Source organism: Octopus bimaculoides, chromosome 6 (genome assembly GCF_046866305.1).
Source record: "Octopus bimaculoides isolate indiv1 chromosome 6, ASM4686630v1, whole genome shotgun sequence".
Classification (NCBI taxonomy): Eukaryota; Metazoa; Mollusca; class Cephalopoda; order Octopoda; family Octopodidae; genus Octopus; species Octopus bimaculoides.
In genome coordinates this window covers 47,506,415-47,530,290 of record NC_142933.1, presented here as the reverse complement: position 1 = coordinate 47,530,290, position 23,876 = coordinate 47,506,415, and the positions used below count along the sequence as shown (strand labels likewise).

At 32.8% G+C, this 23,876-nt stretch overlaps 1 protein-coding gene across 7 annotated transcripts in view; it reads right to left on the bottom strand.

Annotated features, from left to right (window-relative positions):
- The window catches only part of LOC106873461 (neuronal acetylcholine receptor subunit alpha-10), a 370,303-nt gene that overhangs the window by 41,179 nt on the left and 305,248 nt on the right, over positions 1 to 23,876 (bottom strand). The window lies entirely within an intron of this gene.

Below are 23,876 nucleotides of genomic sequence, written 5' to 3'. Positions count from 1 at the left end.
ATATATATGTATGTATATATATATATATATATATATATATATATATATATATATATATATATATATATATATATATATATATATATATATATATATATATACATACATACATATACAGTTATCGTTAACAGATGTAATGTAATATGCATACTAAAAAAGTCTAATTAGAAATACTTCTGCCGTGAGGAGAGAAAACTAGACCAACAGCCCAGTATCAAAACCATACGTTTGGGACATATATTAGTGTTATTAGATCACCTTAGAGTTACATAGTTTTCACGGTACTGGCCGAGGTCAGGACAATGGTATTACTATATATATATATGTATATATATATATATATATATATATATATATATATATATATATATATATATATATATATATATATATATATATATATATATATATATGTATATATATATACATATTACACATGATTACCCAGCTACAGCCATTGAGTTAATATTTTTATCTCACTGCATATTTCTAATTAGATAATTAGTATATTAAATATATTAACAATAAGTTTAATTCCATGCAAGCCGTATATGTATATATTAGCGCTTTATAGAAAAATACATAGCACAATTTTAGCACACAGCGAACACAACGAATATCGGTGTTAATGGTTTCATAAAATTTAGGACGTTTAGTATGTTTTTATCACTACATCATTCTCACGATTCTTGCAGTTTACTACAAAAGTGCAGTTATGATAGCTCCAATGCATCTTTAGTCGGAAGACGGAGAAACCTTAAAAGCGCCAATGAACTTAAAGTCTTTTTTGTTTTACTATATACTTAAAGGACATAAAATGTAAGCGAAACAAACCTGTGTCTTCCATATAACGCCCACGCATACACACACACACACACACACACTCACACCACTCACATGCATACACAAATACACATATAAGAATATATATATATATATATATATATATGAATGATAATTTTCTTACAGTCACTATGAACAGTGATTTTATTTCATACAATACAACTGAATGTTTACTGAAAAGTTTATGACTAGATATTGTTTTCAAAATTAGGTATGTTATAAAATTACTGGAATATTTTCGTAAATGGTTGAACAAAAAAGTAATATTTGAAATGAGTCCAGTCAGGAGAGCTTTAATAGATTACACATATGAAACAAACGTTGCAACTACTTTCCATTACCGATTAGTGTACAAATGAAAATCAATGTATATGAATTAAAGAAAAGACAATTTCCTTTAATGAACAATCCTTAAGTGACCTCGCTAATATTATGTTTTGTAAACTCAAACCGAGGTTACATATAGATTCAGATATTTCTGAGTGCTGAAAATATCAGAAATATAAACCTGGATTTGAATTAGGCATTTCCAGCGTCATTGATAACAAATTTGAAATAGTATTGTAAATGATAAGCATATCATTGGTAGCAAGATTATTGGAAAAAATAATGAATACTCCATAGAACTCCACAACACACACACAGTGTCGATACTCATGTCAATACTTGAAACTCACATCAGAATAAACACGAGTGTAGTTTTATCTGATATTAATTTAATTGTTACCGCAATGAAACTAGCAAGCTCGATATGATCGAATAAATCAATAAAGATATTACACAATTATGGTCGCAATTTAGCGGTTGAAACAAGTAAGACAACCAAAAATATAAACGTTTAAGGTCATTTATATAATTTTTAGCCATCTATCACTTTATATCACTGTGTCCATACGTTTATATATATTTATATACACACACATGCACACGCGCATGCACACACAAAGTATTTCCTGTTTGTTCAGCGGAAGGTGCGACAGCTTCTCCCATTATGGCTAATTTGTATCTTTATCTTCTGCAGGGGGTGTGCATAGTGCAATTGGATCCAATTGTACAATATCCTACACGAGCAGATGATGCATTTAGTCACAATGGCAAAATGTGTGTTGGAAACAAATCGTATTATCTGAATAACACATACATACATATTTGTATTTGTATGTATGTATGTATGTATGTATGTATGTATGTATGTGTGTGTGTGTGTATGTGTAAGTATGTATGTATGTAAGTATGTTTGTATGTATTAGAACACAGGCACCATCACCTTCCAAACAATCTAATCTAAATCATAATATACAGAGTTCGATATAGTATGGGTTAGTGCTTCAATACTTAATGCTTCAATATACATAATGATAATGAAACAAATTAAATAACTCGGAACCTAATATATCAAACACGTTAGATATCTATGGAATAGATGTATAAATGTATATATGCATGTATGAATGTATGAACGTATGCATATTTGCGAATATATATGAGTGAATATATTTATATATCTGTATGTATGTATGTATGTATGTATGTATGTATGTATGTATGCGCATATATATTTGGACTCATAATAATTCTAATAATGAGATTGTTGTATGCAGTGCTCAGGTTCACTACAGCCCCCCACCCCAAAAAAGCCATTAGGTGTGCCGTTGGCGAATTTCAGTAAACATGGAAGTTTTGAAGGTTGTATTGTCTCAACAGCTGACAACCGATGCATGTAGCCTATTCCAGGCTTCAGCAATTCTGAGCGTGAAAAATTGTTTCCGAATTTCATGGGAGTAATGTTCATTTTTGATTATGTAAGTATGTCCTCGAGTGTTTGACATATGGAATTCAAAACAGTGTCAAGATTGTTGTTGGAAAGGTGGTGGATAATATATATATATATATATATATATATATATATATATATATATATACACAAACGATTGTTCTTAGTTCAGTTATAATAACGATTTTACATTAATCTGGTGGTTACTCTAAACTTTTGTAGAGTACAAGTCTATTCTTAACGAAGAATATTGTTGACAGTGAATTCCAAGTTTCAGCCAGTCAAACAATCGCCGGAGAGACAGAGAGAGTAGACATATTCATCGATTAAAATTATGATCATCAAGGTTTGGCCTATTTCTTTCACTTTAAAATTCCTCTGAAAATTGTCAGGTGAAGGAAACGTGACGAGTCTTGTAAGAAACAATATATAAATAAATATGACCTTATCTTGACCGACGTAGTGAACCGTTACACTCGAAATTTTGCTATATGTAGTCAGTTTTTCAAACGTAAGTATCACAGACTCCTTCTGTCTGAGGAACTGATTAAATATTGGAAACAATTCATATCGGAGTAAATAAACTATCACATTCTACGTTTCAGTCTTTCTTTTCCTACTTTATTTATAATAGATTTACTAATACAATCACCAATATAAATGCAAACACTCCTACTCATGTACATGTTAATATATGGATATATTTATATATTTATGCGTATATAGATGTATATTTGATATTGTGTAGTTTAGGAGCTATTGCCAAGGTTCATATTTCACACAGAAAAAAACTCTGGAATTCAAATCTGAATGGGTGACATGAGAATTCTTTAAACTCACTGTAATTTATTTAGAAAAAAAAAAACTCTCATGGAAAATGCAGCAGAGACTTGTCTGTGCTTTATGCACGCTGGCCTTCGATAATTGCAAGCTTCTTTATTCCACCAACTTCGATATTTGCAAGCTTCAGTGTTCCACCAATGATATATATTGCTATATAATTTACTCTACGCTCTTTTCAATTCTCGTATTCTTCTACATCCGTGACTCTCAACCGAAGTATATATAGCCACTGGAACTCCATATAGGATTTTGTTGTTAAAGTTTGTGCAAGAAATTTGTTAATCTTCAATATACAAAATATACAAAATATACAAAATATTTTAACAATTTTCTTTATACGATTCCTAATATCTGATTATAAATATATAATAGGATTTTTTAAATATCGAATGTTTATGAGAGTCCAGTTGAGTAAAATAAGAAGCAAATGAGTCCACATGTTGAGAACAACTGTTTTAAATGACCTTCACTACAATATGTGTGTGTGTGTAAGTGTGTATGTGTGTGTGTATACACAAACATACACACACCACACATTCTTCATGTTCTCATCATGTTCCATGCCTACAACTGCCGATAATCATGGAGGTTCAAAACCCTTATTCCCCATCCACAGCTCCACACCGGAGTTGATCTTTCTGTTGCCATGTGATAAGAATAATGATTGATTTCTCTCTGCTTTTCCTGGCTGACTCCTTTATCTTCACCACTTTTCAAACTCTGGGGTTATTTTTCATATGATGTCCAATGATGTTAGTCTGTTACCTCCTTGTGTATAAAACATTTCTGTTAGTTACTACTTGTCTAACGACTTCAGTGTTGTCACTGTATGTACATAGGGCAACAGTATTGTTCATAGGAACCACATCTCCGCAACATCATTAAGCCAGTTATGTTCTGGGTTGCCACGCATATGTAAGGGCGTGTTCTGAGTATATTCCCCGGAGTCTTTCCATTCTCTTACTAGTTAGATCTTTATTTTAAAATACTTTCTTGTTGATCTCCCCAATAAGCACTTTTCCTTTTCATTACTTTATTCAATTCCTTGATATTTTACTAATTTAATCTACTAATTGTTTTGAAATCTTTAAAGCTATCCAAATCGTTAAAGTTCGTAAGCCCTTTCATTTAGATGTAACTCTAAATGGAAAGGAGTTAACGAATAATCAGTAACATATATTGGCAAATAGCAGCAAAAATCAGAATTGGAAATGTAATAGGATAGGAAAATATAAAAGTACGATAGGAGGATCTTATGAACAGACAAGTTTTTATTATATATTGAAAAAATTTAACGATCGGTTGAAAATCTAACAGGTATGATATGTATACAGGTAAGTGGACAAACATCAAAATATCCATTATGCAGACGTCAATGTGCTCATAGCAAAAACAGAGGAATATTTACCAACATTAGTTAGTTGAATTTAAGATGAAAGTGAAAAACATAAGTATGCATGATTTATGTATTGGTATATATATATATATATGTATATATATATATATATATATATATATATATATATATATATATATATATATATATATATATATATATATGCTCATGTGTGTGTGTATACACATGTGTGCGTGTGTACATATATATATATATATATATAAACATATACTTATTTATATATATATACATATATATGTATAGATGAATGTACATTTACGCGCGCACACATACACGCAGACACGCACTCACACACACACACACATGTATATAAGTATATGTGTGCATGTATGCAGGCGTGTACATGTGTGTGGGTGACTCTGAGTGTGTTGGTATTATATTTTTAAAAAACAGCAGCTAAGCTCAAACATACAAGCTCAGAATATCTCTAACAGTATAAACCCCAATACTTGAGTTGTCATCAGCCGGGACAAACAAACTCGGCTAGACTGCTATTTTCTTATTTCTTCAAATAATAAATCTGTCATCTCTGCCCTATAAACTGAGTTCTCTATCAGAAAATGCATAGTAAAAAACCCTATACAATTTACGATATTTACATTGATATATACATACATGCATATGTGTGTATATATCATGCATATGTATGTATATATATATACATATATACACGCACACACACATATATACACGTGTATGTATATATAATCGTATATATATATATATATATATATATATATATATATATATATATATATATATATATATATATATATATATATATATATATATATTATATACATACTTGTTCACACATGCGCATACACAATTTAGCTCTAATCCCTCGTGTGCCTCTCAGTGTAATGGGCTGCATATACGCACACACATATGATTTATATGAATATTTGTTGGGCATTTTGATGAGATGTACTCAAAACGAAACTCATATATCTCGAGATGTACTTATGTACCTTGTTAGTCAGTATGTATGCCCCTGGGAAGTTCATTTAAAATTTGTCCAATTTTCTGTGCGTTTACCCTACGGGACTCTTTTAAGCGTTTACCCTACGGGGCTCTTTTGTGCGTCTACCCTACTGGACTTTTGATCACAGAAAGGTTGTCTAGTGTTTACAACACCTATTAAGGGATAAAGCTCTAGACATATTATGTTACTTAGTGGTAAACATCCTTGGAGATATGATCGCATACATTTCACGTATACCGGATAACATGTTTCTTTCTGTTTCTTTTTCACTATATAAACTGGAAATACAGAAACTGCTTTGTTTTAGGGAGCACTTTGGTGACACATCGCTAAGGTAAAATTACTTATGATATGCCTTGTAAGAATACGTATGAAAATTGTGACAGTGTATATCTCATACACACCCATCTCACTTATACACCTGTATGCGCTCGTGTACGCGTGTACGTGCTTGAGTGTGCGTGTGTGTGTTTAAGGTTATTCGTTTAAAGTAAGCTTATGAATGAAATCGAAGTTACTGTTGGTGGGATTCAATACTATTAGTAGACTACACTTCTTTCAGGATTCATTTTGATCGAGTTATGAAGCTGTCGTATATGCGTGTATGTGCATGATGGGAGAGGCGTGGGGGATATTGCACCGAACTGTGTATGTGTGTGTGTGTGAGTGTGTGTATAAGTGTGTAAATGTGTGTGTACTTGTTTGTATTTGTGTTTGTTTCTCACCGCTTCAAAACCAGCTTTGATTAACTTAACTGATTTGCAGCATCAAAGATAAAATAAAGCATCGCTTGATTGACCTAAAACATTCAAGATGGCTCCCTAACATAGCCGAAGACCAGTAAGAGAGACAAGTAAACAAATAAAAAATATACTATGTACAACTTGAGGTATATATATATGTATATATATATTGGGTTGGCAACTAAGTTCCCGCTGTTTTTTTTATAATTTTGGAATTTATTGTGTTTTTAAATTTTGGAATCTATTTTGTTTTTTTCTCTCTAGTTCATTTTAGTTCATTCTTGTTTCTTTTCAGATCATTAAAATGGAATGTCAAGTTAAGGAAAACGAGCATTTTCGACACCACCTTCTTTTAGCTTTTAATCAAGGTTCTAAGGGCGCAAAAGCTGCTCGTGACATTTGTGCTGTGCATGGAGAGAATTGCACAGCGGAAAGAACCGCTCGTGATTGGTATGCCAAGTTCAAAAATGAAGAATTTGACCTCAAAGACGCACCTCCTTCTGGCCGTCCAGTTGAGTTCGATGAAGAGCGATTAAACCAACTTTTGCACGAAAATTCTCGTCAAACGACAAAGGCAGAGAAAATGGAATGCTCCCACACTGCTATAGAGAAGCATCTTCACTCGATGGTAAAGGTTCAGAAGTATGGAGCATGGGTTTCGCATGCTTTAAGTGACAACAACAAAAATCAACGAACCACAATCTCCGCTGGTTTGCTTGCTCGTCACCGCTCATCTCATGGACACAAGCAACGATTTCTTTACCGAATCGTCACTGGCGACGAAAATGGTTCCTGTACATCTATATGAAGCAGCGTAAGGAATGGCTTAGCCCCGGTAAACAAGCAACACCGCGCGTGAAACAAGATCTTCATCCGCGTAAAATGATGTTGTGCGTATGGTGGGACTGGGAAGGGATTATCCATTACGAATTGCTTGAACGGAATCAAATGGTCAACGCAGAACTCTATGTTCAACAGATGGGACGACTCAACACAGCTATTGAAGAGAAAAGACCTAATCGGCAGCATGGAGTTCTTCTGCTGCACGACAACGCCCGCCCTCATATCGCAAATATGACCCAGGAAGCCATTCAAACGCATGGCTGGGAAGTGCTACCACATCCGCCGTATTCTCCTGATTTGGCACCAACGGATTTCCATCTTTTTCGATCTCTTTCAAATGCTATGTGCGGAGTTTCGTTCAATACTGATCCAGAATTGAGAGCTTGTTTGGTTCAATTTTTCGAGTCGAAATCTGGTGAATGTCGAGAAGAAGTTGCAAACAACAAGGGTGAATACATCATTGATTAATTAGTTGTTATTTTTTATTAAACCTTTTAAAAAATTTAAATTTAAAAAAGCGGTGGGAACTTAGTTGCCAACCCAATATATTATACCTATATACATATGAGCAAACACTATACTAGGAGAACATCCAGCGTTTCTTAGGTTGATATTTAACCTGAAATAACCCGGAATTATTTTGAATAAATATATGTTCGGTTTAAGAGACTATTATTGCATTTCTTTAGAAAATTTGTCATGTTAGAAATGAAACTGCTTGCAATGCCTGTATAGTAGTCCGGTCTCAAATGCACTGTGCTACTGATAATCGTTCCATATCTCTAGATTAGTTCGTAATTTAAATATGCGTCTAATTGAAGCATATTAAATAAAAGCACAGGATTAAATAGATGTGAAAACTATCTTATTTCATTAAAAACTACTATTAGATCAAATATTTATATTATATTCTTTAAATTGTTGAATTCTTAAAAAATAATTTCACATTCAGAGGTTCATGTGAAATAATTTTTTAAGAATTTTAAGTATTGGAAGGGAAATGAACCATAGAAATAAAAGCTTTCTTATTCACTCTGTAAACTTAAGTGCTCAGAATAAAATCCACACATCCAAATATTGAAACGGAAATACTTGCAAGTAATAACATATGAGATTAAGTACGTGTGACGATGTGCCCGAGTGACATACAACCTGATGATATACAGTATAAGATTCACCATATGCTGCAGCTGATCTAGAGTTTTATTATGCCAACCAACTAATTGTCACTTATTATATTTATAGATAAATTCTTCTATTTTACATTATATTTGAGGTCTCATTCATTCTTTTGTTGTCATATTATTATTATTAATAAATTACTTCCCGTATACCGCAGCTTTTTTTTCAAGAACCATATACAGCTTGTTTTGAAAAATTGCCTTAAATCGGTTGAGGACTCTGCCCCGCAGAAGAATTTAATATGGACGCCTACAGTATCGATTATTCTATGAAAAACATACCTATTCCATCCAGGGAACTATACTCTAAGAAACTTTTGGAGAAACTACAGATCTTATTAAGCGTATGAGATGGAAAGCCTTCTTTTACAACATGGAAGAGGTTACTACAGAGAACATATTTATGGAATCAAATCAAAGAAATTCCTTCCTAAAATCAAGGACTTAGAAGATTTCGAAACGGACCTACTGAAGCTTATAAACAAAATGAAATTTCGTAAGTCTTTTGACACTTTCCAACAGAAACTGAAAAATGACATCAAATACATAAAAAGTTCCAAAAAGAAAACGGCACTTTTTTCTGATAAAACCAAGAACTTATACCTTGTAAAAAAACAACACATACTCACGACTTCTACATAACAACATTATTAATAATTACACTAAAGCTAGACCACAAGTTTATAACGACATTAATAAAGAATCTGGCATCATCGCCGCTAGGCTTAAATTAGATTGAAAAAGTTGAGGTCTTCCCGAAAAAGAGGCCTTTATAACTATTAAAGACCATAAAAAAACTTCCTATCTAATCTTAAATGTAGACTTATTAATCCAGTAAAATAAGAAATTGGTATTATTAGTAAGGAAATTTTTGGAAAAATCAATGCTAAATTTTAGGATCTTGTATGAAGTCCGCTAAATGGATCTTGTATGAAGTCACTGTAGACTCTACAACCACTAAGGACACAGTTTTGTCAAAGATATATGTGGGTCTCGCAGAGGGTAATTTTAAAGCCAGGTTCAACAATCACACCCTAAGCTTTAGACACTGGGAAACACCCAAATTATCAAGTTACATATGGTCCTTAAAAGAAAAATGTGTCAGCTATAAGATATACTGGAAAATCTTGGCCATGTGTAAGACTTATACCAACGGCAGTGGAAAATGCGGTTTTTGCGATATGGAAAGATGGCTCATGTGGAAGAGTTCTTTAGAACCTGCTACATGTCTAAATCGAAGAACTGAACTTTTGGGGTCATGTCCACATATGGCAAAACATTTGCTACGTTTTTGGAACCTCCAAGTTCACAGATAGAACCTGCTTTTTATATTATGCCCACGTACATGCCTTTCATATGTCTTAACATCTCGTATATTTCTAAAATTTATTTTATTACTTTATATATAATTTTCTGTATATTATTTTTCACCCATTATAATTGTGTAACTTATACGTGTGTAGTATATAATTAATGTGTATGTGCGTGCGTATATACATGTGTACGAACGATTGTATATATACGAGTGCAAGGCTCTACCTATTGTACATGTCTCCTTCCTTCATACATATATGTATGTATATACTTTTATATATCTGCAGGTGTAGATGAATTTGACAGACAGGAGGGTGTATTTGTGTATATACATATATGACTCATTTGCATATTCAAGTTTTGCAGCGAATGTGAATGCTTTACGGTTTATATTTTTTGCGTATGTGTTTTTAATTATATATACGTCTATCCACGTATGTATGTACATGTGCGTAAAGACTACATTTTCCATATCCGCGCATGTATGTGTGTGTGCGTGTAGAGATATGTATATGAGCGTAGTGATGCGTGCATGGGCATATATGCGTGTGGTATGTGCGTGTATGCGTAGACATATATATATATATATGTGTGTGTGTGTGTGTGTGTGTGTGTGTGTGTTTGTATGTATATGTACAAGCGTGTGAGTATGTATATAGATATACATACAAGTGTGTGTGTGTGTGCGTACGCGTATGTGTGTGTATATGTGTGCATATGCGAATTCTATGAATGAAGTATTACTTTCCCCATGCCTATTGGAGTAATTTCCATTTATTCAACGGTTTTTTTTTTGCATAGCGTTTGTCTTAGTAAATGATGAGATGCCGGAGCAGACTTCAGCTCCGGCATCCGAAACTCTGAGTTTTATTATGACAACCAACTAATTGTTACATCCACATATGTGTGGAAGTATGCTTGTTTGTGTGTTTGTATAAGGCACAAAAGACTATCTATTTAAAACTTGCAGCCTCCAAATTTTTATTTCTGCTAAAATAAACAAGTCAATAAATATAGTAATGATAGAGAAAGCACGCATGAGAGAAAGACAAATAGATATGAATAGAAGAGAGAGTGCAGAAAGAAAGAGTAATTGGTATTGATAGAGGGAGAGTGGGAGAGAGAGTGGGGGAAAAGAGAGTGAGAGAGAGGAGAGAGAGAGAGAAAGAGCATTCCGAAATGACAAAACTTTCACTGGGGAGTAGAAAATGGTTAGAATAGCAAAATATAAGAATCTCAACACTGCAGTGGAAGCGGTGAGAGGCGATAGCAACAAGCAAATTATACAAGGTGAGGGGAGTATTGGAAATGTTAACACGAATAGTTTCTAATGTATAATAGATATATATAAAGTTGCATATTTATGAATAATATATTAGCATATATATATATATATATATATATATATATATATATATATATATATATATATATATATATATATATATGTATGTATGTATGTGTGTGTATGTATATGTATGTGTATATGTATGTATGTATGTTTCTGCGTCTATGTTTGATAGGATAGATATGACCCTCAAAGTATGAGTAGATATATTTTATACGAAACTCTAGCCTCTTGAGTCACATTGTTACTTTTGGCTAGTTATTTATCTGTCTACACACGTGTAGACATATAGGTTGCATACGTATATGTATAAAGATATACACACGCTCATATATATTTGTATATCTTCGTGTATATATATGTATATATATAACTATTCCTATGCTTTGCATATTCTTATGTATGTATAAATGCGCCCGCGCGTGCACACGCGCAAGCGTATGTATGTGTGTGTGTGTAAATATATATTCCAATATATACGTGTGGATGTATGTGAGGGAGACTCTGGAGAGAGAGCACTTTATTAAGTAGTAGTCATCGTTTCTCCTAATCTAGTATGTCAGATTTTTCTTCGAATGTGTTCCATGGCTAGAAAAATAAACCCGTACACATACACATTCACACAGATTTATATAGATGTGTATGTATGTATGTATGTATGTATGTATGTATGTATGTATGTATGTATGTATGTATGCATGTATATGTGTATATATGTGTATATATGTATGCCTGCACGTGTGCATGTGTGTATGTGCGCGAGCGCGTGCATGTGTGTCCTTAAGCTCCTTTAAAGTTTTTAACCATTAAGAGATGCAGAAGCAGAAATTATATTTATCAAAAAAAAAAAAAAAAAAAAAAAGGAAGTATCATGGAAAGTACTTTATTACTGAAAATATACTTTATGTGTCTGATGCAAACGCAGAATAATTGATGAGGAGTGTTCGATGAAGAAGTCACCTCTACAACAAATTATAATTGGCCAGTAACAGATCGATCTTTAGAACCTAAATATATTCACTTAGCAGTAGATTTCAGTATATATCTGTGTCTGTGTGTGTGCCTTTAAGTGTATATTATCAGTATTGTTTTTCTGTGAAGGTGTGTGGTTTAGTGAGTAGGGTATTCAGGTCACGATTCTAAAATGAGTTCGATTCCCGGCGGCGCATTGTGTCCTAGAGCAAGACTCTTTACTTCACGTTGCTCCAGTCCATTCAGCTGGCAAATGTGAGTAGTACTTGTATTTCAAAGAGCGATCTTTGTCACATTCTATGTCATGCTGAGTCACCCTGAGACTACGTTCAGAGTACGCGTGTCTGCAGAGTGCTCAGCCATTTGCACGTTAGTTTCGCATGCACACTGTTTCGTTGATCGGATCAACTGGAACACTCATCTGTCATAACCAACGGAGTGAGTGCCAGCATCAATATTTTTAATTGTGTTTCATTTTAATCTTAGATTTTTCTGCCTCTCTCTTGGGAAACTGTGTTCATGGAATTAGACCTTAGTTTTATTGTTTTCTTCATTGATTTGTTCATGCATAGACGCCAGGTAAATAAGTTCTGTGGATGCAAATTTTTATTATGCACTCCTACTTTGTCAATTTGCAATACTGTGGATTAATTCTATGGCACACGTTCTAACCACACGCGTAGGCATATGTAAAGAGCAACAAGTACACATACACTCATACATACTTCCAGCTAGAATTATCTTCTTACCCTTTTCAAAAAGTCGTATACCCACACATTAATTCAATCCCATTTTATCTCCAAAAAGTTATTATAATTTGTACGGATGCTTAAAGGTCATTTCAGCTACAAAAACAAAAATTCGAATAGCCATTATCCTGCCTATCATGCACACATGCACACACAGATAATATATATATATATGTGTGGTGTGTGTGTACGTACGTATATGTATTATATGTGTTTGTGTATGTTTGTATCTAAATGTATAGTAATAATGTTATATTCGGGTCGACTCCTTGTAGTAAGCGGTTTAAAGTTCACCCACAGTATTCGGTTATCTGATATCAATAACAGTATGGCGGTATATGCCACTGGATTTATTTCCGGAATTGCTTTGTGTCGATGGAGTTTATATAAAAGAATGAAGACAGGAAACGGAATTCACGAGGCTGTTTATGCAGAACCACTGTGATCGTTTACATTCTCATGCATTATAGTTGTAGATGCGTCTCCTCAGATCACTTTTCGAAAAGCACGTCGCTTTTTACTTGCCGTTTCACTTATTTCTACACCAATAGATTTTAGTGTAGCATTCTATCCGTCTCCATAATGAACTAGGGAAAGTTAGGTAAAGTTACCTTCTCGAGTCATACCGACTCATAAAAGCCGGTTTTCCGGTTTCATGGTGTATCTATCCCCCACATGGACAACACGCCAGTCCGTTTCAGGATTACCCATTTTTGCCTACTGAGTGGACTGGAGCAACGTAAAATGAAATGCTTTGCTCAAGAACACAACGCGCCACCCGGTCCAGGAATCGAATTCACAATCGTACAATCATGAGTCTCACTCCCTAACCATTAAACCATGCGCCTCCGCTCCATAATGAACTGAGATAGAATGAAATAATTCTTCTTACATAAGCAATTATTCTTTATTCCTTATTCTTTTACCCTTGTTTATTCTATTGCTTATATCAAAAAGTTTCTTTCATTCTATCTCAGTTCATTAGACGAATAGAATGCTACACTTAAATGTATTATTATAGAAATAAGGGAAACGACAGGAAACAAGATACTTTTTGAAAAGTCGCCTGAGGAGACGCATCTGCAACTAAAATGCGTGACAGTTGATTGTACAGCATTTCACCTGTAGCGTACAGGTGCATGATGAGTCGAAACAACCGCAGTAGTTCTCATGAATTCCATTTTCTGTCTCTCATCTTTTTCTATACATGCATTCATACATACGTACATACATACATACATACATACATACAAACATACATAAATGCATGCATACATAAATGCATGCATACATACATACATATATACATGCATGTAATAATTGGAGCACTAGGTTTTGTTAGTAAATGCTTAAAGGAGAATCTGGATAAACTGGGATTTTCAGAAACAGAAATTAACTGGCTGATTCGTACATTACAAATGCAATCTGCGAGTGGAACAGTAAAAATATGCAAGACTTTTGTCAAGTTTCAAATGTGAATTTGTCTGTGTTAACTACATCACAAAGATGGAGCCTTGTATCTTTTGGGGAAACCGGCTTCCTCCTCATTGATTTAAAATAATTAAAAAAAAAACAAAAGACACACACACACACATACACACATACAAACACTCAAACATACTTACATACATGTATACATACATACACACACATATATATATATATATGTATATATATATATATATATATATATATATATACATATATATATATATATATATATATATATATATATATATATATATATATATATATATGTATATATATATATATATATATATATATATATATATATATATATATATATGCATGTAAATGCAGGATAAATTTTGACACAATTATGTGAATAATGTTATATATAAGTAGAAAACTGTAAACTATAAAAGATTTAGATATTATCATAGGATATCTGAAGGAGGCACCACTCAACATTCGTATTCTCACTTAACCTGGCAAGTAAATAGACCCCTCTATGAAATTACACCTATCACCCAGTAAGTGTGGCAAATATACTGCCACAGCCATCCGTTTGGGTAGGAGTTAATATGGCTCGGGTAAAGAGATTTTGAAGGAAAGAAACAAAAGTATGTAAAAATGAAAAGAGATCTACGGAAATACATTGCTCAACATAGAAATAGCGTCATCCTTCAGTGGTTCAGCGTGTGATAGAAGTTTCCTGTCTAAGGCTGGCTTATCTTCACATTTTAGGACTAATCTTCATACAGATGTCGCAAGTGAAACAATGATAATTCCACTAGACGAGCTCATGTACCATTTGTAATAAAACGAGCTCATGTACCAATTGTAATAAAACATGTAAGCCCAACGCTAGTCTAAAAAGTTGCTTAAATAGCCCTTAATCTACCAAGGAAAAACAACACTATCGCTTGAGGTGAGAAGTATTCCCAATGTTTGTGCTGGGATTCTCGTATTTCCAAGTATTTCCAATGTTTGTGCTGTGACTGATGTGGTCATGCATCAACATACCACATCTAACAAGAAGTGGCCAAGCATTGAATATAATCAGACTACCGCTCTACCTATCTATCTATCTCTTTCTCTCTCACCCTATCTCTCTCAATATATACATGTATCCGTGTGTGTGCGCGCGTGGCTGTGTAGTAAGAAGTTTCCTTCCCAACCACGTTTCGGGATTCAGCCCCACTGCGTGGAACCTTGGGCACGTGTCTTCTACTATAACATAAGCCCGAAGAAAGAACCTTGCGGGTGGTTTTGGTAGACATATATTGAAAGAAGCTCGCCGTATATACATATATGTGTGTGTACGTATATATGTATAAATATGTATATATATTATGCACATATATATATATATATATAATTATGATAATAATATTGTATGATAATAATATTGGGAATAAAAATCCAAATTTACAGGGAAAAAATTCAATTTAATTTAATTTATATATATATATATATATATATATATATATATATATATATATATATATATAAACAATATATGAGTATATGCATATATATGTACATATATGTACATACCTTCATCTACATGTACATATAGATACATATCTGGGTACATGACGTTGCAAAAGAACATGGACAATATGATAAACAAGGTACAACAAACAAGCAGGCCACATAGAGAACATATCCTTCATCAGCTGCCACCATTAAAACACCGGCGTTTCGAAGAGTTACGGCATATATATATGGGGGCGTCGTTGTGTCTCTATTTCGCCTACTTCCGCTTGACAACAAGTGTTGATCTGTTTCCGTCACCATAACCAACCGGATAGAGACTGAGAGAAAAAGTACTAAGATTTTTAAAACACCATTACAAGACATACCAATACGAGGATAAGGCACGTATATATATATATATATATATATATATATATATATATATATATATATATATATATATATATATATATATATATATATATATATATATATATATATATATATATATTTATATATATATATATATATATATTAATAATCACATTTATTAATAAGCGTATTACAAAAGAACAGGAGTTGCGTAATCACGTTCATTGCTTTACAGTTGTTTCTGCTTTAAGTCACAGATCAGTGACAGCATGACATAGCTTCATCAGAACCATAAAGATGCAAGAATGAGGAATAGTACTCTAGCACCCAAACATATTCACACACACACACACACACACACACACACACACACACACACACACACACACACACACATACACAAACACACACACATATATATATATATATATATATATATATATATATATATATATATATATATATATATATATATGTATATATTCATATGGTATATATATGCATAAGTAAATGAAAACAAAAGAAATGTTGCGTAGTTCTTTAAGTGTTTATATCTAATTGGATTGCGCACAAGAATCAATACCGGCTAAAGGGATCGAGTACATTTGGTTTGATAGAAAGATGGCTCACATGTCGGTTGTTGCCACAAGTCAAAGAAGTCATGTGACAAGTAAAAAATGGTTTGAATGAAAATTGAAAATATGATATTTGATTTATTGAGTTCAGTTGTATAACTCCACATGCAACTGCGTATACGTATATGCAAGTTTGCATACGAGCATGTATGCGAACATTGAGCATGCATTCTCACACACATACACACGCAAACACACACACACATGCAAGCGTATACACACACGCACTTACAAACAAAATATATACGCACATGCAGATATAGATACATATAACATCAAGATCGACGGAAAGAATTGCTACAGAGTTCCAAATATTGATAAAAGCTTGGTTGTACAGAAAGCTATACATGAACAAAATAATCAATGCATAGAAACACTGAGACCAGCTGATCAAAAACTGATATCGATAGTTTCGAGACCACAGTCATCGCTACGTCGCCTAAATTACTTGTCAGATTTTATTCTTAACTCTGAACGCCGAAAGGTACCACCTTATGTATGACAAAACATGGATTTCTTGAAATATTTCCCATAAACTGTCCTAAAGTATACTAATATTAACAAGTTAATATTAACTTAGCTAGCATTCATACCAATATACCACACATACTGCGCTTAACAGTATCTAGATGCTAGGTATTTAAACATAAAGACTTGATAAACTTCATCATCAAAGCTTTATAGTTAATATTGGAAACAATCACCTTCAACTTGGATGGAAAAGCATATAGGCAGATTAGAAGTAACAATGGATAGAATAGTTGCACTGTCTTATATAAATCTTTTAAATGGATACCTTAAAGAGGCGGTGTTTCATGAAATATACACGATTTTCAACCAAAACTTTAACGAATGTCTGAGAAATTTAAACGTCTTCTCCACCACTAGTACTTTTGTTGAAAGGAAGAGTCACATGTAATATTTTAACATCGTAAACAATCTCCATGTGTCTATCTGATTCACTATGGAATCGATGAAAAAGATTCGGTATTCTTAGACACCTCGTAAAATTATGTAATATCAGGGAGTATAGTAACAGGCATATTTTGTGAAAAGACCGGCCGTTAAACACCAATGTTTGCATTATCTCTTGTCTTTCAACACTTATTAAACGGAACATCCTATATTGCACAGCTGCATACATGTACGTAATAGTGGCCAATGCATGACTACGATAAGTGAATGACTTTTGAAACTACTAAAATACCCCCGGATATTGATAAAGAGCAAGATTAGCAAAGCAAAGAAATTAGGTGTATCGCATTTTAGATCATCTAAAGGAAACGTTGAGGAAAATGTAAACCTGTTTTTCAACACATTTGATCCGAGTATGACATATGTATTTACTTCCCTCAAAGCTACGTTTAAATTCATTTCTTTTCTCACTCAAAACTTAAGGAACAGATCGTCGAAAGCTCACAAAATCAGCCGCAAGCATCAGTAGGGAGCTCATGAAACACCATACTATGGCAACATTCTTGCCAGAAAATATGTGAAGATTGCAAGTCAGGAAATAGAAGCACTGACAATTTCAACTACTTGCAGACTGGCCCTAAAACTGAATAAGTCTGCTTAAATAAATAGCAACACTATACAGACCAAGTGAAAATATTTCTGATTTGAAAAGCCTCAATAAGTTGAAAGCCTCAATTGATTTAAAGTGCACTTTCAACCTCTTCATTTTCATCTATTTTTACCTTCTTTCCGTTCTTCTGCTTTTCGGTTCGAATTGCTTGATTATATCGTTTTCTCTATCTTGCTGGAGATCTTCAGAGGGCCATCTTCCAATCTTTTGGATACCGATTCTCAACTGTACTGGTCCACCTGCTGTCTGTAAGTTCTACGATATACCCGTTCCGGGTAAATTTGAGCTTTCGGTATTCTGCAATTGTTTTGTTCATCCCTCTCTTTTCTCAATTACATCTCAATTACGATATTGCTAGCACGAAACTTTGTATGGCCCTATGTATTGTAATTAACCATTCTTATTCATTTTTTGTAATATCCCACGTCTCACTTTCGTAATAAGAGTACGAGTAGGTGTATGTATTGGAAAGATTGGAGCCCGGTGTCTTGTCCAGCTGTGTTTTGAACACATATTTAATCCACGCAAACGCCTTAAATCCTCCTTTTACTTTGCGCAATATTTCATCGTTCCTATTTCGGTATATATTTCCTGACTGTCCTAACTAGGCATATTCCTATATCTCCTCAATTGTATCGTATACTACGTTTTTAGAGAGCATCTGTCTTGTCTTCATGTATATTTTGAGGGGCCTTCTAAGGGTCCCTAGTTGTTCAGTTTTGTCAAAAACGTCTGCATCTTAAATGTTTCTGAGACGAAAAGGATGTGTATTAGTAGATCGCCGTTGATGAGGCAATCTTTCTGGTTGATGTGTTTAACGACCAATTTCAGACATCCCATATGAGAGATTCTCTCATGTTAACTATCGTAGTATTCTGTGATCTAACACAAAATTCACTTTTAAGAGGGGATATATATTACCTTTTGGTATTAATACTGATTCGGTCGCTAATAATTTTATACAACCACATATACACACACATCACACACACGCATGCACACAATAAGTATATATGTTCCTATTTATGTATGAATGTTCGTGAACATGTATCAGGTATGCATGTATATATTCTAGTTCATAAGGACTGTTTTAGTTCATAATCAAAATAACGGTATCAGGCATTGGGAAGCTTAGTTGAATTATTTCTTCGAAATGAATGATTTTATTTTTCGAATTGATATTCGCCACAGAAATTGTTACAAAATGGTTTTGTAAATATGGAACAATATAGAAATAACTTAAGCAGAGAATACCGATCCGTACACAACCTATGAGTAAGCGTAGCAAATCTTGAAAGAATCTGTATCTCATTTTTGCACAGTGAAGAATGATGAGAAAGAAGTTGAAATTAAGTGGCCGCTGGTACTGACTGCCGAGAAAATAAAAGATATATAGGAAATTGCAGAATGTAGTGGTCAAAACATTGTGGAAAACTGTACAGGTAACTCACTGATTGGAAAATAACTTTTGTATCCTGGTCCAAAACCGTGAAATAAAGGGAAATTGGGAAATTTCGCGTCTGATTGTTGTTAAGAAACGAGTTTTTGAAAATAGAACTGAGTAATATATGTGAGTTACAAAACAAATAAATATATTTAAAGGACCACCTTAATCGATATCTAAAGGCGAAAAAGTTACAAGATTTTAGTATCCGTAAACAAATTAAAATAATTATGCATTTAGAGGTATGCAGTTGATAATGATGATGATTATAATAATAATACTAATACTAATAATAAAAATGATGATGATGAGGATGATGACGATGCTGATAGCAACAACAACGACAACGACGACGACGACGACGACGACGACGATGATGATGATGATGACGATAATGATGATGATGATGTTGATAATGATAATAATAATAATAATAATAATAATAATAATAATAATAATATTAATAATAATAATAATAATAATAATAATAATAATAATAATTTACCAAGTAATAATAAAGAGGTAACATGTGAAGGCTTACCTCGTAAATAACTTATATATCTGAGACATAAATTTGTTTTTAGTATTCTCTTCACTCAGTGGAAATTTAAACAGAGTTTGATAAGAAAATTATTAGCTGAATTAAAAAGAGAAGGAAATCTCACGGAGACAGTTAATAGATGGGAATGTTGGTAAATTTAAATTAATTTGAATTACGTTCAAACAATGAAGGACAAAAAAATTATAGTTAATGATGAAGTAAAATGAACATGTTAAGTTGTAAATTATCACGTTAAGTATTAAATAAATAGTTGGTATATGTATATATATATAAATATATATATATACCCAATAGAGCAAAATAAAATTAGATGAAGTAAATTGAGGTAAAAGGAGGCGGTTGATTACATTAAAGAAATAGAATGATCAACTTATGAAAGAAAAAGAAATAGATTTATGAGACAAAATGAAATAGAATTATGAGAGAAAATAAAATAGATGTGCGAGAGAAAATGAAATAAATTTATGAGAGAAAAGAAAATATATTTATGAGAGATAATAAAATTGATTAATGAGAGAAAATGAAATGGATGAAACGAAGTAGGGGAACGCAAAATAAACTAACTGAAACAAAGGGATTAAAACTGTATAAATTCTCAGAGTTAGGAATTTAGGAATATTAGATAAATTGTAGATGTACATTAATACTGAGATGAGACTGAATACCAGACTAAAATAGTTTATGAATCAAGAATAATTGAATGAGGTAAATAGGTAATTATTGTAATGTAAATACAAAGGTAAATAAAGTAGATTATAAAGATATTTGGAAATTATGGTATTGTTTTAGTCTTAATAAAAGTCAAGTAGTGTATGTGGTGTAATAGTTGTATATAATGAAAATACGTTTTAACTGGAAGAGTTGTGTGGTTGAAGTAGTTTAAGAATGTGTTAAAGGAGACATTGTAATCGTGTGATGAATTTATATTATCCAAATGAAATTTTAAAAAAAGCAGCAATATGTTTATCTAATTAAAAGTCTTCTCTAATTACAAAGAACCGTTACAAATTTTTATAAATATCTGTCTTTGAAGAACAAAGATTCCTTTAGGGATGTTTATTAAGCTTGGGAGCTTTAGAGAAGCTGAGCTCTCATATGTACAAGTTGTATGGCTTTTTCTTTCCAGTACAGGAGTTAGCTCTTTATAAGTTATTTAATATCAACTAATAATTTAAGTAATTGTTTGTACTTTCTAGATACTACACGGCAATGAAAATTCATTAAATTATTAAGGTTTTAAAAGGTGGGGGCAAGATTATTAAAGTGATTTTAAAAGGAATCGTCCTAAGATCGATGAGTGTCACAGGACAAATATTACTTTGTACACTGCTATTGTTAAATTATATATTATTCGCTAGAGAGCTGGAGTCTAAGAGATATGGATTGGATCAATGGAGTAAAAACTAGAGGGAGATTGATTTGCGTTAACCAGGTTCAGAGTGGAAAGGAAAGACAAGTAAATCAATGCGAATTGACAAGCACCCCATACGATTAGGTTTACAAGGGCACACACAAATGCAAATACACACATGAATATATATGTGTGTGCGCGCGCTTACATACATAACACAGGCATATACAAATGCAAACATACATATAAACATATTTGCAGAGAAAGAGTATGAGGGACAAAAGGAGAGACTGATATATACACAGATATAGTGGCATACGTACAAAAATGTGTGTGTATATACACATACATACATACACACATAAATACATAGATACATATATATATATATATATATATATATATATATATATATATATTTATATATATATATATATATGTATGTATGTATGTGTGTGTTTATATAAATGTATGTAATATGCGCCTGTACGCACACACACAGACATACACACAGCATACACACACACACGCGCACAAACACGCGCGCGTGAACATGCTCACCTATATTAGGTATATCTAATCAAATGATGAAGTGATCCATAATTCGAAGAATGACTCATAACTCAATACATCCAGTATAATTTTGTTCATAACAATATCATGCATGTTATAACACGCTTATATAATAGACAAGTCGTCTGGAGATCTGAATTAGTACATTCAGTTTCATCATTCCAGTTGTTAAAGAGAGAAATATTAAGGGAAAATGGGATCATTGATCGAGAAGCAAACATGAAAGAGATGAAGCAAGGCAATGTAGAGAGTAGGTGGACTATTATCAATAGATATATAGAAGGCCTTCTTTTGTAGTAAAAAAAAAACTGTAAGCAAGAGAATATATCAAAATGGAGAGTAGAAATTTCAAAGGAAAAATGTGGGAGGAGATATTTACAACATTTGGGAACACCCTATTTATACCGTCTACTCTTGATAGCATTTTATTCTCATCCTTTGTTTTATATGCTCCCTCATTCGTAGCTTCCCTTTGCACACAGACACGCGCACACATATAAATGAAATTCACATGTATAAATTTATATTAACGGTAGTATATACATATATTTATATTATGTATTGACACACACATAATGCATATTCACATTCACACGCCCAAAAGCACGTACAAGCAGACACATGCACGCAAATTCATACTCACACAGACACATACAATGCGCCAGAACTTCAAGCATTTAATCATGATGAAATTTATAATATATCTATATGTGTGCACGTGTGTGTGCATGTGTATGTATGTGTGTGTACGCGCGCGCAACCGTGTGTCTGTGTGTGTGTGTGTGTGTGTGTGTGTGTGTGTGTGTGTGTATGTGAGTGTGTGTGTGTTTGTGCGTTGTGCGGTTGCATATGTGCAATTTATCGGAAGTTCAGTCTTTACAAATTATTATTCCTCGTCGCCGATCTTCGAGCAATTTTGAAAAATAGAACATAAAATTGAAATATATAGGGCATAAGCTTTTGTAAATGCCGCCAGAAACACAGAAACATTTAATTTAAAGAAATTATCGAAGGTATAATTTTGGCTAAGCTATAGACTTGAATCATTGTTTGGAAAATTGAAACTGGTAATACTTGGCAAAAATAAGATAATACTGTCGGTATGAATGCTTTGTTACTAAGTCATATGATGCACTCGCATAAAAAATAAATATTAAAAAATGTACGGAAGTATATGTGAAATAATAATACCATATGTATATATATATATATATATATATATATATATATATATATATATATATATATATATATATATATATATATATATCAATGAAAAACAACAAATTCAGTGCATGGCAAATAAATCGTAATGGTTAAGAACGTTTAATCCCTAAAATGCAGTGAAAATAATTAACAGTATTTGTCATTGGAAAGCTTTAATCAATGACGCTAAATC